Below are 20,084 nucleotides of genomic sequence, written 5' to 3'. Positions count from 1 at the left end.
ATTATTTGTCGTTGTTTTTTGTTTTTAATCTTCTTTTCATATAATATATATTTTAAAAATAAACTTATGTAGATAATTGAAAAATGCCAGAAGAAAACAGAACATGGGATAAAGTACAAACCCGAACTTGAGAGACCTACCTAGAAATGTCCTGCTTATTTCTATTTTTTTAAATTTTTAAAAAATATTTTTTTCACTTTTTTGTTGTTGTTGTAACTATGTCCCGGAACACCCCCCCCCCCAACTTCCTTCTTTACTCCACTCAAAATTTTTTTTTTAATCCCAGAAAACACACAGTATTTCTCAATTCCTAATTTTAGGACTTCACCAAAGACATTAATTTTGAAAGAAATGTTTTTAGTCTTTTTAAAAAAAAATCTTTCTTTTTCAAAATAATCCACTTACTAAATCCATATTTATGTTGTATGTGGCGAATTGCTCTGTTACTCGTCAATTGACAGGTAGATAACCACGCCTCTCGGACAATCGTCATCATGTAAACAATGGCAGTGGTTGGTAGACACGGCAAACTACACAGGTTTTACTATGGATGATATGTGTTAAAGTAAAATACCCAATGTTCTACCGCTTGATCAATAGAACCAATACAGAAAACTATGTGTAATTTAAACGTTCATAATCTGATCGAGAAAACTGTGTGATAACTTATCACCATTTTGGCAGTATAAAAACAATAACAATGATCAGAGAGAGGTCAATTTAATTCACGTTACAGTTTATAAATAACCATCTATCTTTGTCCGAGAACTTGTGGAGGTGTGTCACAATTTCCATGTTTTGATTGGTGAAAAATATACTGGTTAATACGGTTCAACAGTAGTACCGTCACTTCCCTCGTAATGACGCGTGGTAACTTAGTTACTGGCTCTAAACTATCGGAAAAATGGCGGACGCCCATATGAAATATTGCTCCTACGAGCATAAAGCTGTATCCAGAGGGGAAAAAAAAAACATAAATCTGATCATGTTTTGACTTTTACACATTCTGATCACAAGGCATATGAAAAGTTCTAGACAGCATAAAGAATAAAAAGGACCGATTTTCTTTGTTTAGAACCACGATGGCCGCCGTTATGGGCGACGTGACATCAGACTATTGAATCCAATTGGAGGATGCCGTATCAGTTGGGTTTCCGTGTTTGGGTTTGGGTTTGGGTTTGTACGGCTATGTGGTTCAATGGTATAACTCTCGCCTACCAATCGGTTCGAGATCCACTCTGAGAGGTGCATACTTGAGTCCTTGGAAACGGCTTGTTACTCTCATTCTGTTACCGAACTCATGTGTAAAATGAGTATCTGGCCATTAACAGCGTTGTCTTTATCCTAGAAAAATTGTAATATTATCACCTAACAGGCGTCATAATAAAATATTGCTTGCGGCTAGGGACCCACTTGCAAAGCGCTTTGAGCACGTTTAGTGGATAGTGCTCAAGTTTTTGACAGGAGATCCAGTTTAACAATGTACTACTTTAGTGGGATGTCTCATTGAGACAGGATATAGACAATGATGTAGGTAATGTTGACTTCAAAGATTTTCTTAGATAGGGGATACTGTTTAACGAGATACGACTATAGTGAGATGTCTCATTGAGACAGGTTATAGACAATGATGTAGGTAGTGGTGTCTTCAAATATTTTCTTAGATAGGGGATACTGTTTAACGAGATACGACTGTAATGAGATGTCTCATTGAGACAGGTTATAGACAATGATGTAGGTAGTGTTGAATCCCTGTTTAACGAGATACGACTGTAGTTAGATGTCTCATTGAGACAGGTTATAGACAATGATGTAGGTTATGTTGACTTCAAAGATTTTCCTAGATAGGGGATACTGTTTAACGAGATACGACTGTAGTGAGATGTCTCATTGAGACAGATTATAGACAATGATGTAGGTAGTGTTGTCTTCAAAGATTTTCTTAGATAGGGGATAGTGTTTAACGAGATACGACTGTAATGAGATGTCTAATTGAGACAGGTTATAGACAATGATGTAGGTAGTGTTGTCTTCAAAGATTTTCTTAGATAGGGGATAGTGTTTAACGAGATACGACTGTAATGAGATGTCTCATTGAGACAGTTTATAGACAATGATGTGGGTCGTGTTGAATCCCTGTTTAACGAGATACGACTGTGATAAGATGTCTAATTGAGACATTGTAGACAATGATGTAGGTAGTGTTGACTTCCAATATGTTCTTAGACATGATGTCCTGTTCAACGAGATACGACTGTAGTGAGATGTCTCATTGAGACAGGTTATAGACAATGATGTAGGTAGTGTTGACTTCAAAGACGCCAGACTCTACACACGTCAGGATGTGTGTTTACGTGTTTATCACAATCTGCAACACGCCACAACGACCACGTCACTCATCAGACCCCCGGAAATCGCACGCGTAAAAAAAAAAAAAAGTAAAAAGAACCCCCCCCCCCCCCCCAAAAAAAAAAAAAAAAAAAAAAAGAAAAAAAAAGGGTTTTAAAATGTTGAACTGAATACTTTTCCTTCGTCAATGAAACAATTTAAATGACCATCAGCTTGTTAAAATAAAGTCTTAAATTTATCTTATTTAAAGCCCGTTTGAAGACTCGGGTTTGGAAGAATGCTCGATATCGGAGGCCATTTTAATAGAAATGGTAAAATTTTCAGACAAAAATGTAAATATCGTGCGGCTATGTCGTATCGTGGTATGACACTCGCTTTCGGATCGGAAGGTCCTGGGTTCGAGCCTAGCTCGGAGCATAGTTGAGTCCTCGGAAAAGACTCGTTACTCACATTCTCTCACCGTACTCAGGTGTAAAATGAGTACTTGGCCGTCAACAGCGTTTTCTCTGTCGGAAAATGTGTAATATCGCCTAACAGTCAGGCGTCATGTCTTGTTCTACATATTTCGTGTTGCTGTTGGTCAGGGACCTCTTGTAAAGCGCTATATAAAAGCCCTAGTTTTTTGCGTTTTTTTTTTTTACATTGTGAGTTTGGCAGTGCGTGGGGCTTTTTTTTCTTGCTTCTTTTTCTTTGTTTTTGTTTTACAATGAGCGTTGAGGTAATTACAGAACAACTGATTGTCTTATCTTGTACTATCTCACTGAATACCCTTCAACAGACGTGACGTCACTTCCCCCGTAACTTGGTAACTGGCTCTAAAATATCGGAACAATGGCGGACTCCCTTATGAAATATTTCTCTAACGAGCATGAAAGTGTATCCAGAAGAAAAAAACCCATTATAAATCTGATCATGTTTTGACTTTTATGCATTCTGATCACAAGATATATGAAAAGTTCTTGTCAGCATGAAGAATAAAAAGTACCGATTTTCTTTGTTTAGAACCACGATGGTCGCCGATGCTGGGCGATGTGACATCAGACTATTGAATCCAATGTCTACCATTGAAATTCCATTTTCAACTCTACGATTAAAAAGTAGCTTTTTGAGTTTGTTTACCAATCCAGACAGTAGCGAGCTTAGCAGCCGAATGAGTAAGTCCAGAGCTGCTGCGTTTGGAACTGCTGCGTTCGTTAATTTAAAACCTGACACAAGAACATGTATTTTGACGTCATCTTTGGGTAAGCGCACCACCGCTTGCTGGAGGGATAAGGGATGAGGGGGAGGGGGCATGGGGGGAGGTGAAAGAGAGCGTAGCCTGACACAAGAACCGAACCCTCGAGGACTGGCAGTTTGACGTCATTTTTTAGGTTCGTGTGGCGTCAAACGGAGCCATCGTAATGTTATGCGCTTGTCTTAGAAGCTCATAACATTGCCATCCGGAAGTATAACGGACCAACACGCAAACTTGTGTAACTATGAACTTTTATAGTCGGTTAATACAGTTTCAGTGAGACATCACACCATGAAACCAGGCGATGATTGACACTTGAAACCAAAAATGGGACTGAAGTTTTGGACGTCAGTATTTTGGTTGTATGGTTTGTTTTTTTTTTTTTTTTTGCACCGCCTAGTGAGTTGTCGTTAGTTGAGCTCATGGAAACAAGTTATTTCATTGGTTGAACTATTGAATACAACTCACAATTTGTTTTCTTTTATGACAAAAAAGACTGGCATTTTGACGTCATCATTTGGTAAGTGTCAGGCTATAGATAGTATGCGCTTGTCTAAGAAGCTCATAACATTGCCATCCGGAAGTATAACGGACCAACACACAAAACTGTGTGTATCCATGAACGTTTATAGTCGGGTTAATACAGTTCAGTGAGCATTACTCATAAACGCGGATGGCAAAAAACAATAAAAAAGACCTGAGTGACGTCATCTTCGAACTATCTATAGATAGTTCAAAGATGACGTCACTCCAGCCTTTGTTATTGTTTTTTGCCATCCGCGTTTATGAGTAATTCTCACTAATCTGTATTAACCAGACTATAAACGTTTAAGGTTACACATAGTTGTGTGTGTTGGACCGTTATACTTCCGGATGGCAATGTTGTGAACTTCTTAGACAATCCCATACTATCTATATGTTAACGATGGCTACGAAGAGAGAGGCTCGCCTGATGACGTAATACATGGGAGTGTCACGGATTAGCAAGTGAGGTAGGAGTGTCACGGGATGCTAGACGATATTACCCTTTATCCCCCCGAGAGAGAGAGACAGCGCTGTTAAGGGCCAGGTACTCGTTTTACACCTGAGCACGGTGACAGAATGTGAGTAAAGAGCCTTTTCCAGAGACTCAACTATGCGGCGAACAGGTGAACCCAGGACCTTCCAATCCGAAAGGGAGTGTCATTCCACAAGACCACTTAGCCCCAAAATAATCTTCACTGAAGACAAAAACTGTAACTGCCCTCTTGAAAAAAACATCAATAAATATACCGTTTTGATGTAATAGGTCACAATATAATATGAACTTTTCAAATCGTTTTATCAAACGCAAAAAAAAAGAACCAACAAAACAAAAAACAAAAACTAAAAAAAACCCACAAAAAAAAAAAACAACAACACAAAAAAAAACAAAACAAAAACAAACACAAACCTTGCCAAATCACAAACACCAAAACAAAACAAAAAACCAACTACCCACAAACACAAAAAATCGTGTTAGTATTGTATAGATAGTATGCGCTTGGCTAAGAAGCTCACAACATTGACATCCGGAAGTATACCGGACCAACACACAAAGCTATGTGTAACCTTACACGTTTATAGTCTGGTTAATACAGTTTAGTAAGAATTACTCATAAACATGGATGGCAAACAACAATAACAAAGACTAGAGTGACGTCGACTTCGTTCTATCTATAGTAGGCACTCGTGTCTCTCAGGCCTAAAGGCTAAAGAGAAGAATAGATAGTATGCGCTTGGCTAAGAAGCTCACAACATTACCATCCGGAATTAAAAAAGGACCAACACACAAAACGTTTATAGTCTGGATAATACAGTTAAGTAAGAATTACTCATAAACGTGGATGGCAAAATAGCAAAACAAAACAAAACAAAAAAAAATAATAAATAAAAAAATAATAAAAAAACAGTAACAAAGATCCGGGTGACGTCAACTTCATTCTATCTATAAGAATAGATCCAAGTTTTCTTCCGTGTTGTGATCAATACATTATCGATAAGTACAATACAATACACACCATCTGTATGAAATCGCCATTCAAATTCGTCGTTACGCTGAGTGCAACACGTGTTGCGCCTTGTCTCGTTGCACAATCAACTACAAATCTATTTAAATGCAATTATTCAAAATCCTATGAAATTGTAAAGAAAAACCAAACCAAACCACCACCCCTCCCCCCCAAAAAAAAAAAACAAAAAAAAAAAAAAAACAAAAAAAAAACAAAAAAACAACAAAAAAAAACAAAAACACACAAAAAACAAAAAAAACAAAAAAAAAAAAACAAAAAAAAAAACAAAAACAAAAAAAACAAAAAAAAAAACAACAAACAAACAAAAAACAAAACAAAACAAAAACAACAAAACAAGACACCACCCCCCGCCCCTTTCCCAACAGCTTTGTTATATAACAATTTTTTCCCCTTATTTTCCGTTATAGATAGAACGAAGATGATCTCACTCTGATTTTTGTTGTTGTTTTTTGCTATCCGCAATTATGAGTAATTCTCACTTTACTGCATTATCCAGACTATAAACGTTCAAGGTTACACATAGAATTGTGTTTTGGTCCGTTATACTTCTGGGTGACAATGTTGTGAGCTTCTTAGCCAAGCGCATTCTATCTATAGATCGTTCCCAAAGGATTTCACTGTACCTTACAGCAGCTGCCGGGCACATTATTGACGACAACAACAATACTGTAAAAATTCCATTTATTTTGATATTATCCTAATTCCATCACGGGCCACTCAACAAGCAGAATGTGACACAATGCTATCACTCCCAACTGTTACTGTTATTACTCTCGCCAATGCCTATTATTGGAGTCACTCAGTCAGGGCCGACGCGATCCGTTATGAATGACCCACTTGACATAATCCTAAATCTATAACAACTTAAGATATTTTTTCATCCCTCTCGTATAAATAGAACACCTTTAAACAGTTCCAGCCCTATTATCAACTCGGTTCATTAAACAAGAACACTGACATAACCAGTTCTGTGCAGATTGAATTCGACTTGATTCGAAATTAAAAGCCTTGATTGGAGTGTTTCTTTTGTCAAATCGGACATTTTCAAAACAATTCCAAATCGAATCAAATTGTTTGAATTAGATTTATTTTGTTGTTATTTTTGGAAAATCGAAAGAAAATCAACAACACTTCTTCTTCTACAAGTACCAAGTCTGTACCAGACATCGGTGATCATGGTACGCCATTCATCTCTCTGTCAGACAACCTTAAAAAAAAACCAACTAATATTACTCTTCTCTTTCTTTGTCACCCAGCTGTTCAAACTATTCAAATATGTTTTTCTTTGGTCTACCTTTACTCTTTTTACCTTCTATCTTTCCTGTGAGAGCAAGATGTTCAATACATTTATGTCGATTTAGGTGCCCTAAAAATTGTCAACACGAGATATCTGCTAATATGATATCTTTCATTGGAAATCCTGCTTAAACCCCGAATCCACTTGAAACGAGATTTTGAAGAAGTTTTTCTAGCTCATTAGATTCACCATTAATGATAATGGTAACGGTAATAATTGTATTCATTATGAGTTTATCCCCCTTGGTTCCTTATCGAGACATTAAAACTGCAACGGTACTCAAATTAATGGGAGAGATCTATATTCATGTAATTTCCGTAAAAGCAGGTCATCAATCACACGATTTATTGCTGTCCAACAATTGGATATTTCTTAACAAATGTACACACGCTGCTTTGTTTACAAATGTTGTAAACATACCCATGTGTCAAGCTGAATCAAGTGACCAATCGCGATGTTAGATATTTAAAAAGCTGTGAACACTTGCTTGTCTGTTCCTTCTTCCTTGTGGAATGCGTCTCTAAGTGGGTCACTTTGAGCACATTTTGCAATGTGTCCAATGACCTCGAGCACATGGAAAGTTAATATAGATCATGTCCATTAAGGGTGATGATACATGTAAATGATTCATTGTTAATCACGTTGAAGTTGAAGACAGCAGCGCCGCCTCGTGTCTTACAGAAATCAGCTTTATTTACGTCAGTTGTTTCGTCGGGTCAGATCAAAAAGACTTCTTTTGCTTATAAATGATTATGATGGTCGTCGATAAATAAAGATCTTCCATCGTCGTTATTTTACGCCCCGTAATCCTAAAAGTCTTCCTAAGGATAGTATGCGCTTGGCTAAGAAGCTCATAACATTGCCATCCGGAAGTATAACGGACAAACACATAAAACTGTGAGTAACCATGAACTTTTATAGTGTGGTTGATACAGTTTAGTGAGAATCACTCACAAACGCGGATGGCAAAATACAATGACAAAGGCTTGAGTGACGTCATCTTCGTTCTATATAGATAGAATGAAGTTGACGTCACTCGGGCCTTTGTTATTGTTTTTGCCATCCGCGTTTATGAGTAATTCTCACAAAACTTTATTAATCAGTCTATTGATAGAAGAAGATGACGTTTTGTCAAACATTTCCGGAGAATCCACAGTTAAAAATAGATTGACCTCTCTGTCGTCTGAGACTTCGCACACGTTGTCCTAGTCAGAGACAAAGTCTGACTCCATGAATAGCTTACTTTTCGTTGGCTCGGACTTCCTCAAGTCTTGGACTACGAAGTCTCAGACTTTGTTATTGTCCGAGACGATCATAAACTCGATCCACGAATCAGACCCAAGAGTATATAATATTATTTTTGGGACTTCCTTTCCCTCTATTTCCGTTTGGAGCTCATCCCAATGTCACTGCAGAATCGTTCGTTTCCCAATTCCCCGCCAAAGACATGCTCAGTCCGATTCCCGTTTTCACTCACTCACAAAAATCTCTATTTGTGCCTCAGACGTTTGAGGCAACAACAGCAGGGGTCACCAATTTTGTCGGAATTTCGCTGCATAGGTTGCGATGTGCGGGTCTCGGCTTCAGCATATCAGTTCTATTTCCATTGGCCTTCTTTGAGTTTCCTTGGGTTTGCTCGTATTATGTTCCTTCTTCCTTGTGGAATGCGTCTCTCTGGATGTTGTGAATACTAAGCTGCTAGAAGCTGTGAACTGTGAAAAGTAATGTTCAATAATGAATATAACAACTTCAAAAAGAGCACAGAACCAAAACACTGAACATTTCGGGCTCAAAACCCTCATCCAGCCAAGAACCAAAAACAGTAAAAAAAAAAAAAAAACAAAACACGTTAGAACATCACTTTGAATCCAAGACAGACGGCAATTAGTATTAACATTTTTAATGTTTTTATTATTGGATGAAGAAGGGGTTTGAGCCCGAAACGTTCTGTGTTAAGTAGTGTGTTCTTTTGTAGTAGTTGTTGAAATTGATATATGTGACCCTTCGCCTCAAAACGGTATTAAGTCGGGTTAAGATGATGAAAATTGAATTTATAGCCAGAAATATCAGACTTGTGTTGAGTTTGCATGTTTTATTGAGGAGAATGGATACCATATTTTAGGGTGCGAATGCCAACAATTTATATTTTTGACCAGTTTAACATCAAATTAGGCTTTTAAGAGACGATGGGTCACTTATTCATTTTGTTTGTATATTTCTTCTCTGGATTAGTACGCTGCAGACCAGCCATGACAAAGTCACCTCCAACGTCTGGCTCCTATTATGTAAATGGTGCTGCTCGTAGCTCGAATAACAATGTGAAATTGAATACAAGCTTCAATTTAATATTCGAAAACAGATAAAATGGACGTTTCGTTTTCCCCCTTTATCAACAAAATAGGATGAATGTAACACTACAGACGAATGAGATAATGTGGTAGTGGCATTGTTAAGATGAATAAACAAAAACATGAGGGAAAACCGAAACGTCCATTTAATCTGTTTTCGTATATTTAATTGAAGCTTACATTCAATTTCACATTGTTATTTGGAGGCTCCTATTATGGTGTCTGGAACAATCCCCATCCTCGTACATATTCTGACGGAGGTCTTCATTTCTAACCATATTGGATTGGTAATAAGTCGGGGCGAGAAGGCTCTAGTTAGACTACAGTTTGAAGCGACTTTTTGGGGGGCGTGGATAGCTCATACGGTAGAGTCACAATCTCCCCGGCCAGGCGGAGTTGTCGTACCAGTAAGGTCGCGGGTTCGAGCCACCATTGCCGCCGCGACGTTTTTTAAAATAGATATTTTCTGTTATCTTCTGGCATTTTCCTACTCACTTCAGTTTTTGGATTAGTAATATTCTTAAGCAGTTGGTCTGGAACACTTCTCTAACTCCTAATCGCTGCTCTGTTGCATTTGTTGCCTTCCAACAGTCTGACACATACAACAGAAGAGTACACTGCAGACATCTGCATTGCTATTCAAAATGCAACTTTTGTTTTGATACTGAGGCTGGTTGACTTCCGATTCCAAACCATCTCAAAGGCTTAGTTTAATATTCATTATACTGTTCAATATCTTCTTCTTCTTCTTCTTCTTCTTCTTCTTCTTCTTCTTCTTCTTCTTCTTCTTCTTCTTCTTCTTCTTCTTCTTCTTCTTCTTCTTCTTCTTCTTCTTCTTCTTCTTCCCTTTTAAGTCTGTAACTTCAAATTTTGAAGATTCCACGGACCACAGTAATTTTCTTTCACTGGAGATAATGTGAGACTATTCCATTGTCTTAATGCCGATGGTTTGAACGAGTACAAGTGGGCATCCATTCTTGAGTGGGGAACCATAAACTTGGATGACTTCCTCTTAACTTGATCGTTAACTTGACCATAATATTATTAATGTCCATATCACAATGTGTTGTGTCAAACAATCTGGTTTGAACCAACCTACTAGTGTTTCGTTGTCATGGGACACCTGGAGCCGGAAGCAATCCCGGTCTCTGTAGCTTTCAACTGCCGTCTGTCTTGGATTTAAAGTGATGTATTAATATTAAAGTCGTTACCGTATTTTGTTATTGTCCTACTACAATTTGCTAAGACGATTTACTTTGTTGTTTTTTTTTCTTTCTTTTCTTTTCTTTTTTTTTTGTTTGTTTTCTTTTGTTTTGTATTAAATTTTTTTTTGAGGGGGGGGGGGTTCTTGTTTTTTTTTTTTTTTTTTTTTTTTTTTTTTGCTTGGGGGGTGGCTTATTGTTTTTTGTTTATTTATCTTTTGGGGGGGGGGGGGGGGGGGGGGAGAGGTTAAACACAACGAACTAGACTGCACCCAAGAATCTTTGGTGGTTAAACCACTGCTTTACCAACTGGGCCATCGGGACCGCATAATACATAATAATATATGACAACTTAGCAGCACCTTCGTAATCTTTTACGCTAAGCACACAAATCACAGAGAGAGCGTCGTAAGATGTGTAAGCAGTAACCCTTTATGAGTCCATAACTACACGTTTTACTGTGTATTTATTTACTTTTTACTGTGCTCCGCCCCGTAAAATCACTCGTCATAAATTGAGCTGGTTGAGTTTGATGAGCCTGCGCGTGTCAGACTCCTTGTGGTTTATATGATGTCACGGTTTGACAGTCTAGCTGACAGGTTGCTATTTTTAGAATGTGTAATAATAATAATACGATTTTTTTTTTAAAGGAAGAGAAAGAAAAATTATTTTAAAAAAAAGAGATTAAAAAATTATTTGGGGGGGGGGGGGGGGTTAATAATTAAGCTTATAAAAATAGAGCAATATCCATTAAATGTGCTCAAAGCTCGTTGCAATAGACCCCAACTCAACAGCAACCTCTGACATGGAGAAGGACGAGGAGAGTCGATTATTACTATTTTTTTTCCAGCAGAGGCAACGCTGTTACCGGCCAGGTTGAGATTGTGAGAAAAGAGTCTTTTCCAAGGATACAAGGTAATGGCGTCCAGAATGGACCTTTGTAGCAGAGACCTACAGGCCAAGAACGAGTGTTATAACCACAAGACAACAACACCCCACAGACTTGAGCTTGAGCTTTTATATAGCGCAATATCCACTTAATGTGCTCACAGAGCGTTACATGACAAGGGGTCCCTGACCAACAGAAACACATAACATTAAGAACGAGACATGACTCCTGTTAGGCGATATTGCAATGTTTTTTTTTGGTTAACAGCCATGTACTCATTTTACACCTGAGTACTGTGAGAGAATGTGAGTAAAGAGCCTTTTCCAAGGACTCAACGAGCGAGGCTCGAACCCAGGATCCTCCGATCCGACAGCGAGTGTCATACCTCAAGACCACAAAGCCTCACAGACAGCGTGAAAACGTGAAAAGTGTTGAGATGCTAATCTATCTCAGAGTCTTTCCGCCAGATCCGCAGATATAACAGACCCAGCTACATAATCAATGACAGTTGGGTGGACAGCGAGTTAACAAAAAAGATCCCGACTTCATCCGGGATCTATCTCGTTCCCTTTGGTTGTGAAGCGAGTGCGCTACCAACTGAACTATGCCGGCCCCAAAAGCATCAATGACACAATCAATTCAATAAAAAATGTTATTATCACCACTGCTTAGTACATACAAGTCACTGTTCACTTTCTTTTGTTGATCGTATGATATTGTGACGGAGCAGACTATGAATTAGTAACGATGACAACATTCATTTATATATATATATATATATATATATATATATATATATATATATATATAATATATAGAATGAAGTTGATGTCACTCAGGTCTTTGTTATTATTTTTTGCCATCCACGTTTATGAGTAATTCTCACTAAACTGTATTACCCAGACTATAAACTTTCAAGGTTCCACATAGTTTTGTGTGTTGGTTCGTCATACTTCCGGATGGCAATGTTGTGAGCTTCTTAGCCAAGCGCATACTATCTATAGAACAAAATATTTTGGCTTCAATCATGCACCTAAAAAAAAAAGAACAAGAAAAAAAGAAAAGAAAAGAGGATTACACTAATGTAACGACATAAAAAGGGGAAAGAATAAAACTCTTACAGACTCGTAGTAGAGTTACACAACAAACCAAAAAGGTCACCATTTTCATTGCCCAAAGTACCCATAATTATCAACTCACCATCAAATCCGAGACACCTCGTAGACTAGACACTACAACAATCATAACGTGTTCATAATCTCAAAACCAAAATCATATAATACGACACATAACACGGCGAAGAATTACGACTGGGAAAGCCACCGATACACACCGACATTAATCTCACACCCAAAAGACAATTAATAATAATAAACTGACTCGCGCTTAGCACATCGTGATTGTGCTTTACACGTCGCGATTTCCTTTGTGTCAGATTTTATTGCATCATCTAACACACGACTCCCCCTATTCAAAGGGATCGCTTCTGCTGCTTCTGCTGTCTGCTCCATTCTCCATTCTCTTTCCTTTTTCGTCTTTAATCATTCTAAATTTATTCCTTTATCAACTCGATCCATTCGCTCATCGCTGCTATCACTTCATAGGCACGATCTGTTCTACCATACACTGAAAAAATCTCGTTAAAATATTTTTGACCATAAATCTCGTCCTTCATATATATCGACCGATTAAAATGACCCTCACTTTGTCAAAATCTCTCAAACCCGGGACTTCGTCTCATTCCCAGGTTTGAATGTTTTGGAAAAGATAAGATTATTTGAATCGATCCATATTTGGGGGACGAGATTTCTGGCCAAATTTTTAAAAACGTGATTTTTCAGACGATGGCAGTGTTGTCTTTTCAACAATTTCACAAAGATTTCACGGCTCTTCATAATACATAATCGTTAAATTCCATGTTAATACTACCCGCCCATTCCCTCAATGCAGTTCTTTACCTCCCCTGCTTCTCCTGCTCTCTCTCTCTCTCTCTCTCTCTCTCTCTCTCTCTCTCTCTCTCTCTCTCTCTCCCCCTCCCTCTTTTACACAAACATCTCTTCTTCAATCTTCTTCTTTTCTTCAACGATCTTCAACTTCAACCCTATTCCAAGTTCCTTGCGTCTTCCTTGAACGCAGACCAGAAACTAAAGACAAAAATCAATCGTCTGCCGATCTCATATCCAACCAAACGACGAGGGGGCGGGGCCAAGACAGCAGACGATAGACAGTTAACACCGCCTACCAGGTCATCATTTCAATCATTTCAACGCCTGCGAACTCACCGAGGTCAGACAGGGTCATATTGAAGCGCTGTGATTGGCTAAAAACACCTTACACACACAATCGTGAACATTTTGTTTCGTGGTTTAGGAAGCCTATTCAATCCTACGGCGGAAGTTGTAAGATTTCGTTTTTGTGAGGGTTTCATCTTTTTACTCCTACCTCAAAGAGCGAAAGGAGAGCTATATTCTTGTCGTTTTATAGTCTCCAGACCATTCTTAACCGTCGTCTTCAAATGATTGTGATAGTGCTAAAAACAATTTGGCCAGTTTATTGACGGTTGCAGGCGGATTTTACAACCCTGGCTATTCACAGCGTTATTCTCGTGCAGGCAATAACAACCGCGTTCGATTCCTAAACCGCCATTATTACGGAACTTACTACAATAATAAAAATAATAATTGCCACAATAACTTTGACGACCACCACCACCACGACCGCCACCACCACTGCTAATAGTAGTAGCAGCAACAGCAGCAGCAGGCTTCGTTCCCAATGGTGCTGCCTCTGGTTCTGTTTCTGGAGCTACACGATAAACGACCATAACAATAACCTTATGTGGGATTAATTGTTCTTTTACCGGTACGAGTGTTTTTAATGTGGTTGTACTTTTATTGGTAGCAGTTGATGTAGTAGTAGTTGTAGTCGTAGTTGTAGTAGTAGTTGTAGTAACTGTATCACTAACTCCTTCAGTTAGGTGTCTTAAAAGTGTCACTTCATTGGTGTGGACTGTCGTTATCTATCAACGGCTTATTATTATTATTATTATTATTATTATTATTATTATTATTATTATTATTATTATTATTATTGCTTTTACCGCAACAGTGATAACGACGAGGACGACGATAAAGATAACAATAAAAGGCCAGCCATTATCTATTATAGCCTTTATATTACCCTAGCGCTACCAGCGATATTAACAACGACCACGATGATGACGACGACGACAACGAAAATGATAACAATAACGATAAAAGGTCCATGGTTAACCAGTGCATGAAGCAATAACATTTTTATGATTATTTTTATTATCACAATCTGCTGTTCCTGTTGTCGCCTTTGGTCTTCTAACACTTTTTCTTTAAAGCTGTTTTTAACTGTCTGATGCTAACCACCGTCACGTGACCAATGGGCTAACAAGCCTGTAAGATACTCTTTCAATCATAAAAAAACAAACTGTAACGTCGATTTTTAACATTCCGTTGACCACGACACGTGACCTATCGTCTCAAAACGGTATTAAGTCAAGATTGACCTCATGCTTAAAGTTCAACTGTTACACTTAACCTATAATATAATTAAAAAAAACTGAGTTCAACATAATAAGTGACCCGCCTCCTTATAATGGCATTTTGTCAGAATTGACCTCATGCTTAAAGTTCAATAACTGTTACACTTGGCCTACATTTAAAAAAAATTGAGTAAAAATTGAGTCTGATTGAGTCAAAATATGTGACCAACCTCCTTAAAATGGTAATTTTTTTCAGAATTGACCTCATGCTCAAAGTTCACATGTAAAACGTAGGTTTTGAGTTAAACAAATTTGGTGACCAACCACCCCAAAACGGTATTATTTCAGGATTGACCTACATCATGCTCAAAGTTTATCTGTAAAACTTTTAGGCTGAAAAATTTGAGTTAAACTAATTATGGAACCCAGCCATTACTTCAAATCATGTCCAGATCGTAGCCATTGTTAACTTATAGCCCGACACTCACCGTAGCCATTATTAATGTATAGATAGAATGAAGATGACGTCATTCAAGCCTTTGTTATTGTATTATGCCATCCGCGTTTGTGAGTGATTCTCACTAAACTGTATTAACCAGACTATAAACGTTCACGGTTACACATAGTTTTGTGTGCTGGTCCGTTATATTTCCGGATGGCAATGTTATGAGCTTCTTAGCCAAGTGCATACTATCTATAGATAGAATGCGCTTGGCAAAGGAGTTCACAACATTGCCATCCGGAAGTATAACGGACCAACACACAAACTCTGTGTAACCATGAACTTTTATAGTCTGGTTAATACAGTTTAGTGAGAACAACTCACAAACGCGGATGGCAAAAACAATAACAATGGCCTGAATGACGTCATCTGCATACTATCTATAGCCTGACACTGACTACCAAAAAAAAAAAAGACTCCAAAAGACACGTCTTCGGCCACAAAATAAAACAAATCGTGAGTTGTATTCAATAATTCAACCAATGGGATCACTTGTTTCCTTGGGCTCTACTCATGAAAACTCACTGGACGCTGCACAAATCTACAAAAATGACATCAAACTATAAGTCCTAGATGGTTCTAGTGTCAGGCTGTAATATTATGTTAACGATGGCTACGGTCCAGATTGACGCCATGCTGATAGTAAAAGTTCAGCTGTAAATTTAGGCTTTTAGCAATTAGATGTAAACATGTTAGGTGAATAATGAATCACCACCGCCAAAACTTTAAAATGTTACAGGGAATGACACAATCAGTCGGATGGTGAAAATGAGATATTGCCAAAGTTTAGTTAGAAGGTCAATTTTTATCCAAAATGAGTTCTTGTCATAAATGATTAAATCAATCCTTTTTGTGCATCTTCGGGAAATATCAAAGCTTAATTGTGACCCCTCGTCTCAAAACGGTATTATGTCGGGATGGACCAGATGCTAAAAAGTCAAATTATAGTTAAACTGGTCAAAAATATGAAACGTTGGTATTTATCACAGTAAAATATGATATTCCTTCTCCTCTATAAAGCATATGAACTCAACTTAAACATGATATTTCTGGCTACACATTCCATATTCAGCATCATAATCATCCCGACTTAATACCGTTTTGAAACGAGGGGTCACAATTTCACTTCTAAATATTTTTTTACAGCTAGTCAAATTGAAAAAGGTATGAGATTTGAGACAAGTTCCTGGATACCTTTCCCATACATCTGACTATAACTTCATGAAAAATCACCCGATTTACTTCAAATATAGATTAAAATGCTCTGGTGAGCATAACATGCTTTCAGAAAATGCAAGAAAAATAAAATACAAATCCAACCTTTTCAACTTCCGACTGATTATGTCATAAACTGACACATATTATTCTATCGAAATTGACATTGTTAAACTAACTAACCCTGAAACCACCCCAAAACGTTATTTTGTCTCAAGATTGACCTCAAACTCAAATAACTGTTGACCATTCACCCTAAAATGTAATCATGTCCAGATTGACCCCATGCTGATATTAAAAGTTCAGTTGTAAATTTAGACTTTAAAAAGAAATTGATGATGATAATAATAATAATAATAATAATAATAATAATAATAATAATAATAATAATAATAATAATAATAATAATAATAATAATATATATAAACAAGTTAACCCTCTCCTTACCACCTCCAGCAAAATTGTCACATTTGTTACGACACAATATACATTTTTTAAATTCAGATTTATTTTGTACATCACAAACTTTGAAGAATGATCTTTGATTGATTGATAAGAACAAAAATTAGTTTTGTAGAGAGATTGTTTGAGTTTAAAAAATCAATTTTTCTGCTTAAGGTAAATGAAGCACCACCGCCAAAAGGATATTCGAAATGGATCTTATACTTTATGTTCAACTGTTAAACTTACAATAAAACCGATTCCAAAACGTTGTTTTGTCAAGACTGACCTCAAACTCATATTATTATAACTGTTGAACTGAACTTACGAAATTTGAGTTAAACAAAATATTTTATGACCCATAACCATGAAGCGGTGTTACGTCGGAATTGACCTCATACTCAAAAGTTCAACTCTTCAACGAAGTCTAATAATAATAATAATAATAATAATAATAATAATAATAATGATAATAATAATAATAATAATGATAATAATAATAGTAATGATAATAATAATAATAATAATAATAATAATAATAATAATAATAATAATAATAATATAATAATAATAATAATAATAATAATAATAATAATAATAATAATAATCATAATAATAATAATAATAATAATCATAATAATAATAATAACAATAATAAGAATTCCTTTTATTCATCCCTAAGGGGAAATTTTTCTTTAGGGTTTATTCCAAGGGAAGATGGAATAACCCAGGCGTCAGCCGCAGTGGATCTCCTCAAAGTGAGCTAAGGTTAGGTGACTTGATCAAGACTACACAGGGCTGTCGAACTAGGTACCTTTCGGGTACGAAGCAAAAGGCCCGCTGAGCCACGCTGTCCAAATTGAGTTTAAAACAAATTGACCCTTAATAAATTGAGTAAACTCACTTAACCCTAACACCGACTATGTCCGTAGTTTACTCGGGGTTACTTTTACCCCATGCCTATTTATTACATTTTTCTGAGACAAATTATAGGCGTAGTATCAAAGCTAATGTTTTTATTTTTTACACGTTAATGATAGTTGAATAAAACTATCTATGTACATGCTCATTTTTAATACATTTTTTTTCCCATTTTGAAAAGTAGCTAAAATCTCTAGAATTGAGTGAGTTAACATAACATGTAAAAACGTGAAACATTAGCTTTGATACTACGCCTATAATTTGTCTTGAGAAAAATGTAATATAAAGATTTGGAGTTAAAAAAAAAACTACGGATATAGATAGTATGCGCTTGGCTAAGAAGCTCATAACATTGCCATCCGGAAGTATAACGGACCAACACACAAAACTGTGTGTATCCATGAACGTTTATAGTCGGGTTAATACAGTTCAGTGAGCATTACTCATAAACGCGGATGGCAAAAAACAATAACAAAGACCTGAGTGACGTCATCTTCGAACTATCTATAGATAGTCGGTGTTAGGGTTGAGTGAGTTAAACAAAAAGAAAGCCATTTTGTTGATTACTGTCTCACTAAATTATATCAATCAGACTATAAACGTTCAAGGTTACATTACATTGTTGTGGTGTGTGTGTGTGTGTGTGTGTGTGTGTGTGTGTGTGTCTTTAGTACGTTATATATCCGGCTGGCGGATGTTGTGAGTATTTTACCTAAATGCATAGCATCATTAGGTAAATTTAATAGATTATTTTTTGGAAAATGATGATTTGACAAAAGCAATGATTGAAATTTTGTGAACGCATTGGGCATGGGAGAATAGTGAAAATGCGCGATATTAACATTATATTTTTAAAAATTTAATAAAGTAAAATAAAGCAAATGATAACCAAAAAACATTAAATTCACATATTAATTAAAAAATTAGATAATTAGATAAATGCATAGAAAAAATATTGATGAAATAAATAACATATCATTCTATTCGTATAAGTAATAGCCAATATAAGTAAAAGGACTTTAAAAATATACAAAAAAGGAAGTAAATGAAAAAAATATGTACAAACAAATAAGAAAACAAAATAAGATAATAAATAGATAAATAAATAAATAAATAGATAAGTAAATGAACAGATGGATAAATAAATGAACAAACAACTAAGTAAACAAATATAAACAAATAATAATAAAAACGTTTAACTATTAAATAAATAAATCATTACATAAATAAAATAAAAAAAAAAACAACAAATAAATAATATAGGTAGAAAAATGAATAAATGAATAAATAATAGATAGATAAATTTTAAAAAATGAATAAATAAATAAATAATATTGGTAGATAAATGGATAAATAAATAAATAATGAATAAATAAATAAATAGATAGATAAATAAATGAATAAATAAATAAATACTGTAGGTAGACAAATGAATAAATAAATATATAAATACATAGGTAAATAAATATATACATAAATAAATAATATAGGTAGAAAATGAATATATAAATAAATGGATTAAAAATAAGATTAGTTTGACCTGACAAATCATTTGTCCATTCAAACGAACGATAGAATTCTTTATCTATAGAAACCAACGTGTACTTATATGCAGGTCTGACATCCGAACCCACTTATAGGCCTAGTTTAACATTGTTGTAATGGACAATATTTCACGTCATTTTTGAGATTTCTGATTTCCATTACAACAATGAGCCCATACAAAAGGAATTAGGTAATAGGACCTGCAAATAAGTGTACGTCAATAGAAATTAATTTAATTTTAAAGAACAGGAAATTGGAAAAAGTCAGTTGTGACGTCTGACACCAAAGTGAAATAGTTCTCACATTCTGACATAACATCGCTGTGGAGAAATAAGTTACATATTAAGTTACAGTGCATGACATAATCAGTCGGATGGTGAAAAGGTTTGAACTTAGACATTGCCAAGTTTAGTAAGAAGGCCAATTTTTAAAATCAAAAATGAGTTCTTGTCATAAATGATTAAATCAACCCTTTTTGTACATCTTCTGGAAATATCTAAGCTGAATTTCACTTTTAAATATTTTTTACAACTAGTCAAGTTGAAAAAGTATGAAATCTGAGAAAAGTTGCTGGAT

General features: G+C 36.0%; 1 protein-coding gene and 1 long non-coding RNA gene across 2 annotated transcripts in view; one reads left to right on the top strand and one right to left on the bottom strand.

Moving 5' to 3' along the window:
* Positions 1-6,704: 6,704 nt before the first annotated feature.
* On the bottom strand, positions 6,705-12,739 carry LOC144957935 (uncharacterized). The gene is made up of 2 exons (XR_013642261.1): positions 12,571-12,739; positions 6,705-8,643 (listed from the first exon to the last, which is right to left on the bottom strand). It is a non-coding gene; the product is annotated as an uncharacterized LOC144957935 (long non-coding RNA).
* A 1,040-nt stretch (positions 12,740-13,779) lies between these two features.
* LOC144958375 (uncharacterized) overlaps positions 13,780-20,084 on the top strand; it is a 135,823-nt gene continuing 129,518 nt past the window's right edge. Inside the window, exon 1 of the mRNA XM_078890346.1 lies at positions 13,780-14,232. The gene's annotated coding sequence lies outside the window, so the exon portion shown is untranslated. The remainder of the gene's footprint in view (positions 14,233-20,084) is intronic.

Source organism: Berghia stephanieae, chromosome 12, assembly GCF_034508935.2.
Source record: "Berghia stephanieae isolate SIO BIC M18660-M18661 chromosome 12, UCSD_Bste_1.3, whole genome shotgun sequence".
NCBI classification, from domain to species: domain Eukaryota; kingdom Metazoa; phylum Mollusca; class Gastropoda; order Nudibranchia; family Aeolidiidae; genus Berghia; species Berghia stephanieae.
Note: the sequence above shows the minus strand (reverse complement) of the source record. Positions and strands in the feature narration are given on the sequence as shown.